The sequence below is a fragment of the Perca fluviatilis genome, chromosome 16, assembly GCF_010015445.1.
Source record: "Perca fluviatilis chromosome 16, GENO_Pfluv_1.0, whole genome shotgun sequence".
In the NCBI taxonomy this organism is placed as follows: Eukaryota; Metazoa; Chordata; class Actinopteri; order Perciformes; family Percidae; genus Perca; species Perca fluviatilis.
In genome coordinates, this window is record NC_053127.1 from 1,620,414 (window position 1) to 1,635,848 (window position 15,435).

The following is a 15,435-nucleotide window of genomic DNA, read 5'->3' on the forward strand; positions in this document are numbered from 1 at the left end:
AACCACATTCAACAAGGTCTCCACTTCATCCATGTTATATTAAACCAAAACTCAAATAAGAAAAGGTAGGACTAGGTGATAAAAGTCAGTCTTGTCTGTTACTGTCTGGGCAGTTGGTTTTATGAACATTCTAAAGACCAACTGACAACTTTAGAATGTTGGAGTCAGTTGGAGTTTGTTGGAGCGTTGTGCAAACTCCTTTAAAGATGAACTGAACTGAAATTTGATTAAAAGGTGATATACAGATGTATTTTATTTCTTCTCGTTGGTACAATGATTAAAATGGCTGAATTTGTTAAAAGGGGTAAAATGGTACATTGAAAGTGTTGTTGTTGTTACACGGGCGCCGCCATGTTGGAATTCCACAACCTGCTACGTCACTTGCATGGTAAGCAGCCGTGGAATGTAAACAGTCAGAGGCTAACGGACATGGCTGAGGAAACGGCAACCAACAGGTCTAGGGGGGGTCTTACTGTATTACCCCTGGCTGCAGTAATGAGTTGTATAGGGATAAGGCATCTGGGGTTTTGATACATCTCCACAGGCTACCTTTGACAAGGAAACCAGTCCTAAACTCATGGCTAGCTGCCTTAAAACTGGCTAGCCCTCCGACAGCCCCTGGCTTTAGCCAGCATTTTTTAGCGACAGAATATTTAGAGAGCTGTACTTTTGATACAACAGGGTCACTGGTGAGGGTTATGTCAAACAGACTGAAACCTGAGGCCATACCCTCAAAGATCAACTTTTCAGGCTACAGTACAGGGCCGACCGATAGACCAACGGCAAGTACCAACACCAGCGAGGCTATCTGCCGCAGAGACAGGGCGCTGAAACGCTCCCATCATATTTCCGCAGAATTTGGTATTATCAGATCATTTTTTAATTACTTTTGAATTCTTGCTACCTGACCATACTAAACTAGATAATGGCTTCTACACTAGATGCCTATCTGACAGTGCTATAGCTAAATTTAAGGAAGATATTACAACAGCATTTGACTCTATGTCGTGCCTTAGAATAACAGAGGACCTCTATGTTAACCTCAGTCCCTCTCGGGTTGATGCATTTGTGGACGGCGCTGCGACTTGCCTACGGACGACCTTGGACTCTGTCGCTCCTCTCAAAAAGAAGACGATGAAGCGAAGGAAAAAAGCTCCTTGGTATAACGAACAAACTCGCAGATTGAAACAAGTCTCGCGAAACCTCGAGGGTAAGTGGCGCTCCACCAAAGTGGAAGAATCCCGTCTGGATTGGCAAGAAAGTCTCAAAACCTATAGGAAGGCCCTAAGAAAGGCCAGATCAGACTATTACTCTTCACTAATAGAAGAAAATAAGAACAACCCAAGGTTTCTTTTCAGCACTGTCGCCAGGCTGACAGACAGTCATAGCTCTATTGAGCCATCTATTCCTCTAGCTCTGAGTAGTGATGACTTCATGAGCTTCTTCAATGATAAAATTATAACAATTAGAGATAAAATTAATCACCTTTTGCCCTCAACTTCTAACAGTTCACCTTTAAATACAGGACCGCTAGAACGAACGACTAATCCGGACATATACTTAAACTGCTTTTATCCTATAGACCTTCAACAATTAATGTTAAAGATATCCTCAGCTAAGCCATCTACCTGTCTCTTGGACCCCATCCCAACGAGGCTACTCAAAGAAGCGTTACCCGTGGTAAACACTTCACTACTAGATATGATCAATATGTCTCTATTAACAGGTTATGTACCACAGTCATTTAAAATAGCTGTGATAAAACCTCTTCTGAAAAAACCGACCCTGGATCCTGAGGTCTTAGCAAACTATAGACCTATATCTAACCTTCCCTTTCTATCCAAGATCCTTGAGAAGGTGGTTGGTAATCAGTTATGTGATTTTCTACATAGCAACAGTTTATTTGATGATTTTCAATCAGGATTTAGAAAGAATCATAGCACAGAGACGGCACTGGTGAAAATTACTAACGACCTTCTAACAGCTGCAGACAAAGGACTTGTCTCCATTCTTGTTTTACTAGATCTTAGTGCTGCTTTTGACACTATTGATCATACAATCCTGTTACAGAGATTAGAACACTTAGTCGGAATTAAAGGAACTGCACTAAAATGGTTTAAGTCTTATTTCTCTGAGCGATCCCAATTTGTTAACATTAACGATAAACCCTCCAAGCACGCCAAAGTCAGCCATGGCGTTCCTCAAGGCTCAGTGCTTGGACCAATTCTATTTTCCTTATATATGCTTCCTCTAGGACATATTATTAGGAAACACTCAATTAATTATCACTGCTACGCAGACGATACCCAATTATATCTGTCAATTAAGCCAGATGAAAGTGGTCAGTTAGCAAGACTTCAAACGTGTGTTGAGGATATAAAATCCTGGATGACCCACAACTTCCTGATGTTAAACTCAGACAAAACGGAAGTTATTGTGATAGGACCAACGCACTGCCGAACTTCGTTTTCGAAAGATATAGCTACTCTGGATGGTATTGCCCTGGCCTCCAGCACTGCAGTCAGAAATTTGGGAGTTATTTTTGATCAGGATATATCCTTCAACGCCCATTTAAAACAAACCTCAAGAATAGCCTTTTTCCATCTTCGTAACATTGCCAAAATCAGGAATATCCTGTCTCAGAATGATGCTGAAAAACTAGTCCATGCATTCGTTACTTCTAGACTAGATTACTGCAATTCCTTATTATCAGGTTGTCCAAATAAGTCCCTTAAGGCTCTCCAGCTGATCCAGAATGCTGCAGCACGTGTTCTGACGAGAACTAAGAGAAGAGATCATATTTCTCCTGTATTAGCTTCTCTGCATTGGCTTCCTGTGAAGTCTAGGATCGAATTTAAAATCCTCCTCCTGACTTACAAAGCTCTAAATGGTCAAGCACCATCATACCTAGAAGAGCTCTTAGTACCTTATTGTCCCACTAGGGCACTGCGCTCCCGGAATGCGGGGCTACTTGTGGTTCCTAGAGTCTCAGTAGGCTGGGGGCCAGGGCCTTCAGCTATCAGGCTCCGCTTCTATGGAACCAGCTCCCAGTCTGGGTTCGAGGGGCGAACACCGTCGCCACATTCAAGAGTAAACTGAAAACCCTCCTCTTTGACAAAGCTTATAGTTAAGGAGTGAGGAGTTGCAGCGTCCACCTAACCCGGCCACCTGCTTCTCCTCGTAGTTAGTTATGCTATTACAATTCTAGACTGCAGGGGTTGCTGTTTCCTTCCTATGACACACTGAGCTGCTCTCTCTTCTCTACTTGTTACTTCTGTATGCATCCTGTCCCAGAATTGCTTGTTACTAATCTAGCTCTGGGGAGTTTACTCCCCGGAGTCCTTATGTTTCTTCTTCGCAGAGCTATGCTCTGTGATTCTCTCAAATCCGGCCGCATCCTGCTGCATCCTGCTGCATCCTACTGCATCCTGCTGCATCCTGCGCATCCTGCTGCGTCCGCTGCATCCACCCATGCTCCGCGCCGCGTTTCATCCAGCAGCGCCCGCTGCTGTGACCTTCCTTACACAGAGTGGGCTGGGTCGAGTGCGGGGACAGATACTGCCGTATAGCCACCCAGTAACGCGTGCCCTGCTATGACATGAACTTCCACGATGACGCCTACTCACTGTGACCTTTAATGTGACTACTATCGCCACTTGTTCATCACACCCCCCAACCGCCCGGCCAGACACCGCCTACCAAGAGTCTGGGTCTGCCGAGGTTTCTTCCTAAAAGGGAGTTTTTCCTTGCCACTGTCGCGATAGCCACTGCTAATGCTTGCTCTTGATGGAATTACTGTAATTGTTGGGGTTTTGGAAAGTGTCTCGAGATAACTTTTGTTATGATTTGATACTATAAATAAAATTGAATTGAATTGAATTGAATCAGGCAGAGGACAGAGAGGTATGTTTAGCTGTTATCCAGCATGCTAGCTAGTCTACTAGGCAAAGGGCTGGATGTAATGTTGTTGTCACATACACAAAAAACGTTTCACTCCTGACACCTGAAGAGAGGCTGTTCATGTCCCGGAAGAAGTTAAGGAGAAAAGTTACACTTTAGTTAAGAAACATTTAACAAAGTCTTTTAATAAAGATGAATACAAGTCAGAATATTAGCATTAGCATTACTAGAGTAGTGAAGCTAAATGTAAAGACTTTTCTACATCTTATATTTAGTTTCTTATGAACAGATTGAATGGTGAGGCCTCTGTATGAACATTTATATTATGTTGACTTGAACGTTGTCAGTGTTGGTGAAGCCCTTTTGGTCCAGACTGAATGTTGTCAGAACATTTTGTAAAGACATTGACAGACAACCCTGCCCTCTGTGACATGTAGTTAAATTTTTTGAGAGGTGACGTCAGGCTACAGTGTAGGGTCAGTAACTCCACGCATCTACTGCACCGCCGTGATTTTCTGGACTATAAGTCACACTTTTTTTTTCTTTGGCTGGTCCTGCGACTTATAGTCAGGTGCGACTTATATATCAAAATATATATAATTTAACAAGGTTTTAAATGTTAATTCATACTGAAAACATTACCGTCTACAGCCGCGAGAGGGTGCTCTAGACAACTAGAATGCTGCTCCTAAAGACAACTGAGAAAGAAAAGAGATAACAAACTGCAGGTAGTAAAATATGCAGCCGAAAATGATAATGGAGCAGCAGAAAGAAAGTTTGGAGTGAGGGAGAAACTTGTGAAGGACTGGTGAAAAGGTGACTCTTTCTGCAATGAAGAAATCAAAGAAAGCTAATCGGCTAACCGCGGGCTGAAAACGAAGATGGCGAGAGCTGGAGGAACGAGTCCACAGATGAACACCGTGCTGCCGGGAGGGGCTTATCAACGGTGCAGTTAGGTCTCCACGCCCTGGTAGCTAGTTGTTCTGTGTGCTATTGTATAGTTCAGTAACTGTTAATGTGTCACGTTAACATACCGGACACCTACCGTATTCAGCCTGTTGTTCTGTGTGCTGTTGGGTAGCTAAGATGAAAAAGGCTGTTTTTAGTCTTTCTAAATAAATGCGATAGTCCGGTGCGACTTATATATGTATTTTTTCCTCTTCATGACGCATTTTTTGACTGATGTGACTTATGCTCCGGAGCGACTTATAGTCCGGAAAATACGGTACCCATGATGTTGATTTAACACAGAACCATGAATTGGCAACAGTCAACAGTTTTTTTTCCCTCATTCCTAACAACACAAAAGAAGTGTGTATTAAGTGTCTGTAGAGGGAAGCAGGCCCAGAGTCAGAAATATGAGGAAACAGATCATCAGTCCCTGACCTGTTGGCTGCCAAGAAGGACAAGTTTCAGGCCAGCAGGGTGGAACAAGTTAACATGACATGAAGAGGTGGGGTCCTCCTCCCATCTAGTCTAACAAGTTTCAAGCTTTTTTAAGGACTCAAAATGTTTCTTCATTTCTCCTGAGCTCAATCTCTTCCATCTCTTTGGTTTTGGTCGTATTAATGGTTAAAAATGAGGCTTTACACCACTTGGTTGTAAAGTCACTCTGGGTCCCCAACCATGTAGCGTCATTTAGAAGTAACGTGTAACATTTCTTCATTAAAATGTCTAAAAACGACTATACCTGTACTTTGTTGAGTTGTGTACTTATGCTATCCCAAATGTTTCCAACAATTTTCAAACTCTTAGTCTTAATGTGAGTTAGTGGTCAGTGTGATTTCAGTGAAGATGAGATGAATGTGAGCTAAAGGATCAAACCTGTACACAGACTCAGATATACAGGAAACTACCAGTGGTGGAACACAGTACACACACTTTGGTACTCTACTTAACTACAATATTCACATGTATGTACTCTACTTAGTTAGTTAGTGTGTGAGTGTGTGTGTGTGTGTGTGTGTGTGTGTGTGTGTGTGTGTGTGTGTACGTGTGTAAGTGTGCGTATCTGTGTACCTTATACTGTTACCCACCTAACATTAGCTACTTGTCAACCAGCACATTGTAGTATCACCTTCATTCAACTCACCTCATCCTGGTCTGCTTATGGGTTCCGCATTAGAAAATCGTGATACTCTGTGATAGTCACGCAGGGTTTTGTTGTCTTAAACAAGTCTTCATAGCACTTCATAGATTTGATTTGATTTCATCTGCATCCAAATAATAAGTAATAATTCTAGTATTTATTTCTTCATATTTTAAAGTGATTAATGTTTCTGATTGTCTCTTGTTTCTGTCATTTTAATCAAATAAACATATATCATTGTAATTACATCTGTGAGCATTTCTTTAATCTGTTTGTTTCAACTTTAACTTATTGAAAGCAGATAATCAAATTCACCATCCTAGCAGTATAAAGAAACAGAGAATGTTGAGCTGTTGTAACATATCAACTCTGTACCATGTCCACATGAGACTCTCTGGACATTGGACGCTTCAGTCTCACTTTCTAACATGAAGACACAACAGGAGATTTATCAACTTAAATAAGTAGTTTTGGTGCCTAAATCTAACCAAACTGGGACTGTTTCACAGGGTTAACAATGTAATTTTAGGAGATGAAATCATGTCTCTAGATCAGCTGGCCCACTCAGTTTCAACCACAAATCAATTTCCAAATATCAAATTGGTGGTATCACAGGTATTGGGAGCAAGTGGTCTATAACATTTACATTGTTGTTATACTGGCCGCCATTAGAGGGCGCTCCCTCAAAAGGCAAGAGGTTTGTTGCCAAGCAACCGTGGCCTCGTCAGGTCTTGACTGTCTGACCTCATTCACAACGACACGCGGTGCCAAGAGAGGCATAATCAGCCCAAAAAATAAAATTGGACCAAGAGAATCATGTCTTCAGACAAGATGGGAAACAGATTATCTTTTTACAGAATTCAAAGACCAAAATTTTTTAGGATTCTCGTAGGGTACAGATTTGATCATTGGCAAATTATCAAAGATGTTTTATCAGTATTAATAAAGTTACGAATATGGTTATTAATAACTTTATCAAATCGACAAACAATCAAAACGGGGCACCACCCTGCAAGTCAGGGACCAATAATCAAACTGTGGAACAGTCTCATTTCTGTGGTAATCCTTTTAAAAGGAAATAAAGGAAGGGGTGAATCCAAGCACGGACCTGATCGACCAGCAATTATTACAACAAGTACACAAATAATCACAAGCAACTGCTAATTAAGTATAATAAGATTTATTAACTTCACAATTATCAGTAGCTAAACAATAATCCTTCAATAATAAACTCATATACCCTTTTTACAATATCACAACCAAAAACAAAGCAAAAACAAAGCAGCATGTGTCATGGACACGTCTGTGTGTGTGTGTGTGTGTGTGTGTGTGTGTGTGTGTGTGTGTGTGTGGAAGAGGAGGGGCGGTGTCAAAATGTAGTTCTAAACACCAAAACAACTCCAAAGATGGCTACTCCTGTGAGCTGCACAAAACTATTTAGCCTCAAGAGGGCGGTAGTGGTACTGCGTGCACGGGGGGGGGCTGAAGAAGCCGAGGGGGTTGCTAGGCAACGCGCACGCTTAGCCTAGTATGCTAGGTCATGTGTTAGCTCTGTACAAGGTGATGCCGACTCCACGTGTGAGGCTAGCAGCATTAGCTCGGGAGCTAATGCTAGCTTGTGTCCGTGTGTGTGTGTGTGTGTGTTAGTAAAAGGAACAGAATAAAGGAAGGGAAGAAAAGACACACTTCTGATCTTAAGATATTGATAACGGCCAGCTCAGTGGCTTAACAGCTGATTAATCGCGATTATCTCGCGGACAGTAATTAAAACTCCTGAAAGGAGTGAGTAGCAGATAGCAATTACGGTTTTAACCCAGCTACTTTAACACAACATAAATCAACGAGTATAATGATCAATTTATACATTCACAGAACAGATTAATAACCAGATATGGCCCATACATGATTACAATCAGATCACATTAACGGCAACAGCGGTAGCGAACCCTTTGCTCATTAGTAACAAACCAAAACGCACTAGTTCTAATATCTGCCCAGAACTGTGTAAGCCTCTTACTGTACATGCGTTGTTTGTCAGTTAAGTCTCTCGCCAGAGCTTAACGATCCGTTTCGTCCAGAGCAGGGGACGAGACGTGATCCAGGTCGACCAAACAAGAAACAGAACGTAGTCCTTTTCTTGAATCCAGGCTGATTAAGCCCGCTGCAGATGAAGGAATACTTCGGCCAGTATTCCCTCGGATCCCCTTTGTATATCAGGCCGATATAAAGTTTGTACCAGCTCGAAACTCGACCAGCGAGGTGATGCTGGTTAGCTAGTCCGGACTAGTGCCTCCTTTCAGCAACCGGGGTTACCGTGGAAAACGAAGAAACACACAGTGCCGACAGCTTTTATCCTCCCTCCGCCTCCTAGTGGCGGGGTGGTGCATTCAAAGACCCGACGGCCAATGGGAAAACTGCTACCTGGTCACAGGTGTGAAGCAGTTCTTTGTCTCACCACCAGTCTGCCTTGCCCTCCACGTGTTGAATGCACTTTCTCCATCTTGCGAAGTGGCGGCTTTTTAGGAGTTTCGTGAAACTGGCTTTGGGATTCACATGTAGGCCAAGATCCTTTGTCCTGCCTCCCCTGTGTCTCTGCAGTCAACTCAATCTGAGCCAAATCACTGTTTAACCAGCTTCTTGGTCCCCAACAATTTATAACTGGAAACAAAATCAGGAAATAGTTGTAACATTATTGAAAGATGATTTTTGTCATTGCACTGAAATAATTGTGTATCACTCAGGAATAGGGATGGTTAGTTTCTGTGTGAAGTTCATGAAATGAATAGAAGAATAACTAAATGCATTTGAATATAAAAAATAGAGATGCTGGTTAAATTAACTTTGATACTTTGTTGTTTTCATTAATTTAGTAAACCAAGCTATACTTGGCTAATGATAATTCAAGGCAAGGCAAGGCAGCTTTATTTGTATAGCACATTTCAGCAACAAGGCAATTCAAAGTGCTTTACATGTAACATAAAAAAACAGTTAGAAAACAATTAAAAACAATTTCAAAGCATTAAAAGACAAAAAATAAAATGTATAGAAAACAATTAAAAACAATTTAAAATCATTAAAAGACAAGAATAAAATGTACAGTGCAGTATAAGAATTTTAAAGACACAGCAGTTAAAAATAGGTTATTTAAAGAAAGGCAACATTAAAAAGATATGTCTTCAGCCTGGATTTAAAAGAACTGAGAGTTGCAGCGGACCTGCAGGTTTCAATTCAATTCAATTCAATTTTATTTAAAGTATCAAATCATAACAGAGTTATCTCGACTTTTTACAGATAGAGTGGGTCTAGACCCCACTGTATGAATTCCAAAACCCCAACAATTACAGTAATTCCCTCAAGAGCAAGCATTAGCAGTGGCTATTGCGACAGTGGCGAGGAAAACCTCCCTTTTAGGAAGAAACCTCGGCAGACCCAGACTCTTGGTAGGCGGTGTCTGACGGGGCCGGTTGGGGGTGTGATGAACAGTGGTGATAATAGTCACATTAGAGATAATGGAGCAGGTGCTAAGGTGATAAGAGTGATGAATGATTAGGTTTACAGTATCCTACTGGTGTGTGTGTGTGTGTGTGTGTGTGTGTGTGTGTGTGTGTGTCTGTGTGTGTGTGTGTGTGTTTGTTTGAACTTTTGAAACAAAGAAAAAACATAAAAAAGCATAGCAATGGCTCTGATAAGCGGTCTCCAACAACTCTCTCTGCAGCTGCAGGCTCTCTGCATTATAATATAATAACGAGCTGAAAACTCAGGTTCCACTTCCTCTGAAACGTGCTGTATCATGTGCTGCAGTAACAAACACACAAAGACAACTTATTCAAACTAACATGGAGTGAAGTTCATGGAAACATCTGCAACAACACACCCTAAAGTTTGAAGTTATTCACACACATCCTGCTGAATCCATTTTACAGTTCAACACATGTACTTTAGTCTCAAACATGAGTCAACTGCTGTCCTCTCAGGACCAGGATGGGAAGTTGTGTGTGTAAAAACAATTCAATTCAATTCAATTTTATTTATAGTATCAAATCATAACAAGAGTTATCTCGAGACACTTTACAGATAGAGTAGGTCTAGACCACACTGTGTGACAGTGGCGAGGAAAAACTCCCTCTTGGGAAGAAACCTGGGACAGACCCAGACTCTTGGTAGGCGGTGTCTGACGGGCCGGTTGGGGATATGATGAACAGTGGCGATAATAGTCAAATTAATAATGGAACAGTGACTTCAAATGGTAGTCGTAGTAGTTGATGTCATATCAGGGCGCTGCAGGGCGTTACAGGATGTAGCGTGGCCCAGCAGAGCATGGATGGACGTAGCAGGAAGCAGCAGGGTTCAGCAGGAAGCTGCAGGGTTCAGCAGGAAGCAGCAGGGTTCAGCAGGAAGCAGCAGGAAGCAGCAGGAAGCAGCAGGAAGCAGCAGGGTTCAGAAGGACGCAGCAGGGTTCAGCAGGAAGCAGCAGGGTTCAGCAGGAAGCAGCAGGGTTCAGCAGGACGCAGCATGACATTGCAGGGCATCGCTGAGCTCAGCAGGGAGTGCAGCAGGACCACGGCGACAGCTGCAACCAGGATCTTGGTGCCAACGTTCTCCAAGGAAATACGCTGGGGAAAAAAGCATAAGGACTCCGGGGAGTAAACTCCCCAGAAGCTAGGATTAGTAACAAGCATTTCTGGGACGGGATGCACACAAATGGTAATAGAGGGAGAGGAGAGAGCAGCTCAGTGTGTCAAAGGAAGGAAGGAAGTCCCCCGGCAGTCTAAAACTATAACAGCGTAACTAAGAGAGACAGGTCATAAGGAGAGGTAGCCTGTTCGGGCTTGGAACTCTCCCCTGCCGGATCGGGCTGTGCTGGCCTGCCTCCCTCTACTTTGTTATATGTTATTAATCTAACAATTATGAAGAGAAGCAGTTGGGCCAGTTAGGTGGACACTGCAACTCCTCACTCCCTAACTATAAGCTTTATCAAATTGGAGAGTTTTAAGTTCATTCTTGAATGAGGTGACACTGTCTGCTCTTTGTTTCCGCAGTATAATATTACATCCCAAGTATCACACACACACACACACACACACACACACACACAGACACAGACACACACACACACAGACACACAACACACACAGACACACACACAGAGACACACACAAACACACAGAGACACACACACACACAGCAGAAGTGTGGAAGTCAAGTCTGAAGGTAAGATCCAGAATGGGGTGTAATGTTTTAGGGCATTCCTCAAGTGGAGTGGATTTGAGTGAGAACACTTCTCCAGCTCCATCACTGAGTCCATCCTCAGCTGCTCCATCACCATAGAAATAGAACAACAGATATGACATGACCAGAGGTGGGTAGAGTAGCCAAATATTGTACTCAAGTAAAAGTACTGTTACTTCAGAATAATATGACTCAAGTAAAAGTAAAAAGTAGCCATCCAAATAATTACTTGAGTAAGAGTAAAAAAGTACAGGGTGAAAAAACTACTCACGTACTGAGTAACTGTTGAGTAACGTCTGATTTATTTTTTAACATAAGCATTCAATCAGATGGACAAAAATACTAAATAATCATCTTTAGGGAAATTATAGTAATTTTAGGATAATTATAGAGAGGGAGAGGGAGAGAGAGAGAGAGAGAGAGAGAGAGAGAGAGAGAGAGAGACACGGGGGAAATGTGCGCTCATAAAAGTTAAAACATTTAGAGAAAAACATTCCCTGATGGGTATATTTATGAAATATATAGATTTGAATGGGGGGGAATTACATATCGGCTATTTCTCTGCTTCTTGAGCCAACGCGCACAGCGGTTTGAATTATGTTTTAAATATTTTTTATTTGCTCTCACGATCGCTTCCACTGGCAGGATTGCAACTGAAATAATAGGCTAATTACGGCAGTTTATGGAAAGCACAATTGTAATTATGGTCAGATCTTGGTCCTGACTGATAGGGAAGTGATATTGATAAGCGTTGATTTACGCAGCGTCGCCTATTTTTTGTTGCCAGCTGACAAGACTGCACAACTACGTTTGATTGGTGAACAGTCACGTACATGGTAGATCCTTTGGCGGAAGTCTCTCTCTTTCTCTCTCTCTCTCTCTCAAAATAAAACATTAAAATGAGGCGTACGCGGGGGAATACAAACAATGAAAGTAACGAGCTCATTGTAGCCTAATGTAGTGGAGTAAGAGTACAGTTTCTTCTTCACAAATCTACTCAAGTAAAAGTAAAAAGTATAGTGATTTAAAACTACTCCTAGAAGTATAATTTTTTCAAAAACTTACTCAAGTAAATGTAACGGAGTAAATGTAACTCGTTACTACCCACCTCTGGACATGACGTCATATCTATTTTTCTATTTCTATGTCCATCACCATCTGGTACACTGCTGCCACTGCTAAGGACAAGGGCAGACTGTAGCCATGACAACCACTGAGACAGAGACAACTACGTTACAACTAACTCCCAACTAGCTGTAACTAGCTTTAGGCTACCCTTCTACTAGCATGTAAAGTTAGTGTCTAGTATCAAAAGTCCCAAAAAGTGTTGAAAGAGTCCAAAAAGTGTCAGATTGTGACTAGAACTAAGAAAAGCTCATAATTACAAAGATATAAACAGTAGAGCAGTGTGCAGACATGTGATGTAATGCTAAACAACAGCTGTGTTTCTGATCATCCAAATCTAACAGCATATTTGGATATTTATGAATGGATTAGTTTTAATAAAGAAGATACATGTAAGTAAACACAATGTTAAATAAAGTAACTTTGGTGAAATATGAATCACATGTAATTAATCAGAGTTGAATATGTAACATTTATTACAGTTTTTTCCAACTGCTAACACACAAAATCTTTTCATGTCACACGATTTTTGAAACCTCTCACTCAAAGTGCAAAACTACACAGCAAATCTCCAAAACCATAAACTATTTCTCAGCCTTTCACTCAGCTTTCAATTACATAAAACACTTTTTTCAAAACATTACACACAATTCTCTACCTAAGACACAAAAATCTAACAAGAAGTGACTTGCTTTCCTTTTCTAAACACAGCCAATCAAAATGCTACACTTATTTACCAGGGCACACACACACACACACACACACACACACACACTCCTCACATGTGCAAACACATTATGTCATAACTTAACACTAACCAATCACTGCTTTAGTATAGGCCTATACAGAGGTCAAAGGTCAGATTACCTGTTTTGAACAATGGATGCCAACAATAGAAAGAGAGCAAGGGGAGGAGGAGGGAGATACAGGGGACAACGAGGAGGAGGAGGAGGGAAGAAGAGGAAGGAGAGCCATCTCTGATGAGATCAGGGCCACACTTATTCATCATGTGATCAACCACGGATAGACCAATGAGAGAAGCCCATCTTGAGTAGCTTTACAGTGGCGTCCATACTGCATGCAACTATCTAATGACTATTTCAGCATTACTAATCAATCAGACTTTGCATACAATCCCCCCCTCCCCCTTTCTTGTTTCATACTACTGTAACAACACTGATGTAGATATAAGCCTATGAAAGACAAAAGAGCTTTAGATTTAGAACAACAGTGTGTATATGGTAGATCCAAAAACGTACTATTATAAAAAAAGTGTTTGCCATTTGATGCAAATGCTTCATTTTGAGATGTGCTTATGGTATTTTGAATGCAGTGTTTCATTTTGAAGGAGATGTGAGGCATTTAGCATTTTGTGTGAGCAGTTTTAGGAATTGTCTGTAGAGTTTTGAAAAAAGGAGACATAGTTTTGAAAACGTGTGTAAGCAGTTGGAAAAAACTGTAATCCCATTGAGTTTAACACTTTGATCAGCAGAGGGCGATAAAACTCCTTCATTTCATTCTGGATATTATGGGATGTTGTCAGCATATATCATATATTAGAATATTCTTCCTGTTTGGTTGGTTGTGTGTGTGTATGTGTTTGTGTGTGTGTGTGTGTGTGTGTGTGAGTGTGTGTGTGTGTGTGTGTGTGTGTGTGTGTGTGTGTGTGTGTGTGTGAGATCTCTTCTGTAAAAACCTTTGTCTCTAATATGTCTACAAAATGAAAACAAGAAGTGTGATCCAAATTAATTTCCAAATGTTCATGTTTTTGTTCTGGACATTTATGCAAATGAGCGCAGATTTAGTGAGATAATTTCACATTTTCACAAACTTTTCAGAAAACTTGTAACATGTAAAAACTCTTAGTCTTAATGTGAGTTTGTGGTCAGAGTGATTTCAGTGAAGATGAGATGAATGTGAGCTAAAGGATCAAACCTGTACACAGACTCAGATATACAGGAAACTACCAGTGGTGGAACACAGTACACACACTTTGGTACTCTACTTAAAGTGATGGTTCGGAGTAATTTCACCCTAGGGTCCTTTGCACCATGACCTCGAGCCAAACACCCCCCCAGAAGCTTTTTTCACCTGGGTCTAACATTGGGAGAGTTAGCTAGAGTAGCGTTATCAGCTGAATAGCTTAGCGCAGGGGCTAATGGACCCACGTTTGTATCTCGTAAATGACCCCACTAATAATGCCCGAAATGATACCAAACGTCTACAAGTAGTACAAACAGGTTATGTACTCATAAAACGATGGATTGGAAAGTTTGTAAGTACACCAGAAGTTTATGAACACTTGCCTGTTGGCTTCTCGTCTCTGTTGCTGTTGCTGCTGCTGCTACCTGCAGTTAGACGAGTGCTTAGGGCCGTCTATAAATTACTACACCGAAAAGGGATGCAAAAAAAAATTTATTAATTTAATGATTAAATAAGGTAATGTCTCCAAACTTACCTCAATTATTACTTGTCTCCTGCTAGTTATACTACAGCACATACTTAAAAAAAAAGTTAAATTAAAAAATATTTTTGTTGTATCTCTTTTCGGTGTAGTAATTTGTAGACGTCCCTAAGCACTCGTCTTACAGCAGCAACAACAACAGCAGAGAGCAGAAGAGAGCAGGCAAGTGTTATTTACATAAACTTCTGGTGTACTTACAAACTTTCCAATCCATTTTTGTACCATCAGTACGTAATGTTGTACTAGTGTAGACCTTTGGTATAATTTCAGGCATTATTAGTGGGATTAGATAAGTCGCGTCTAGCTATTCGTGATAACGCTTCTCTGTTCGATTAATTGTGTTTTTTTTAACAGGGTGAAATTATTCAAAATCATCACTTTAACTACAATATTCACATACATGTACTCTACTTTGTTAGTCATACTTCTTAAAACTTTAACCTTTACTCCGATACATTTCCCCTAAAGCGTCATGCGCACACACACACACACACACACACACACACACACACACACACACACACACACACACACACACACACACACACACACACACACACACACACACACACACACACACACACACACCAGTAGGATATTGTAGCCCTTATCATTCAGTAAGCCAAGT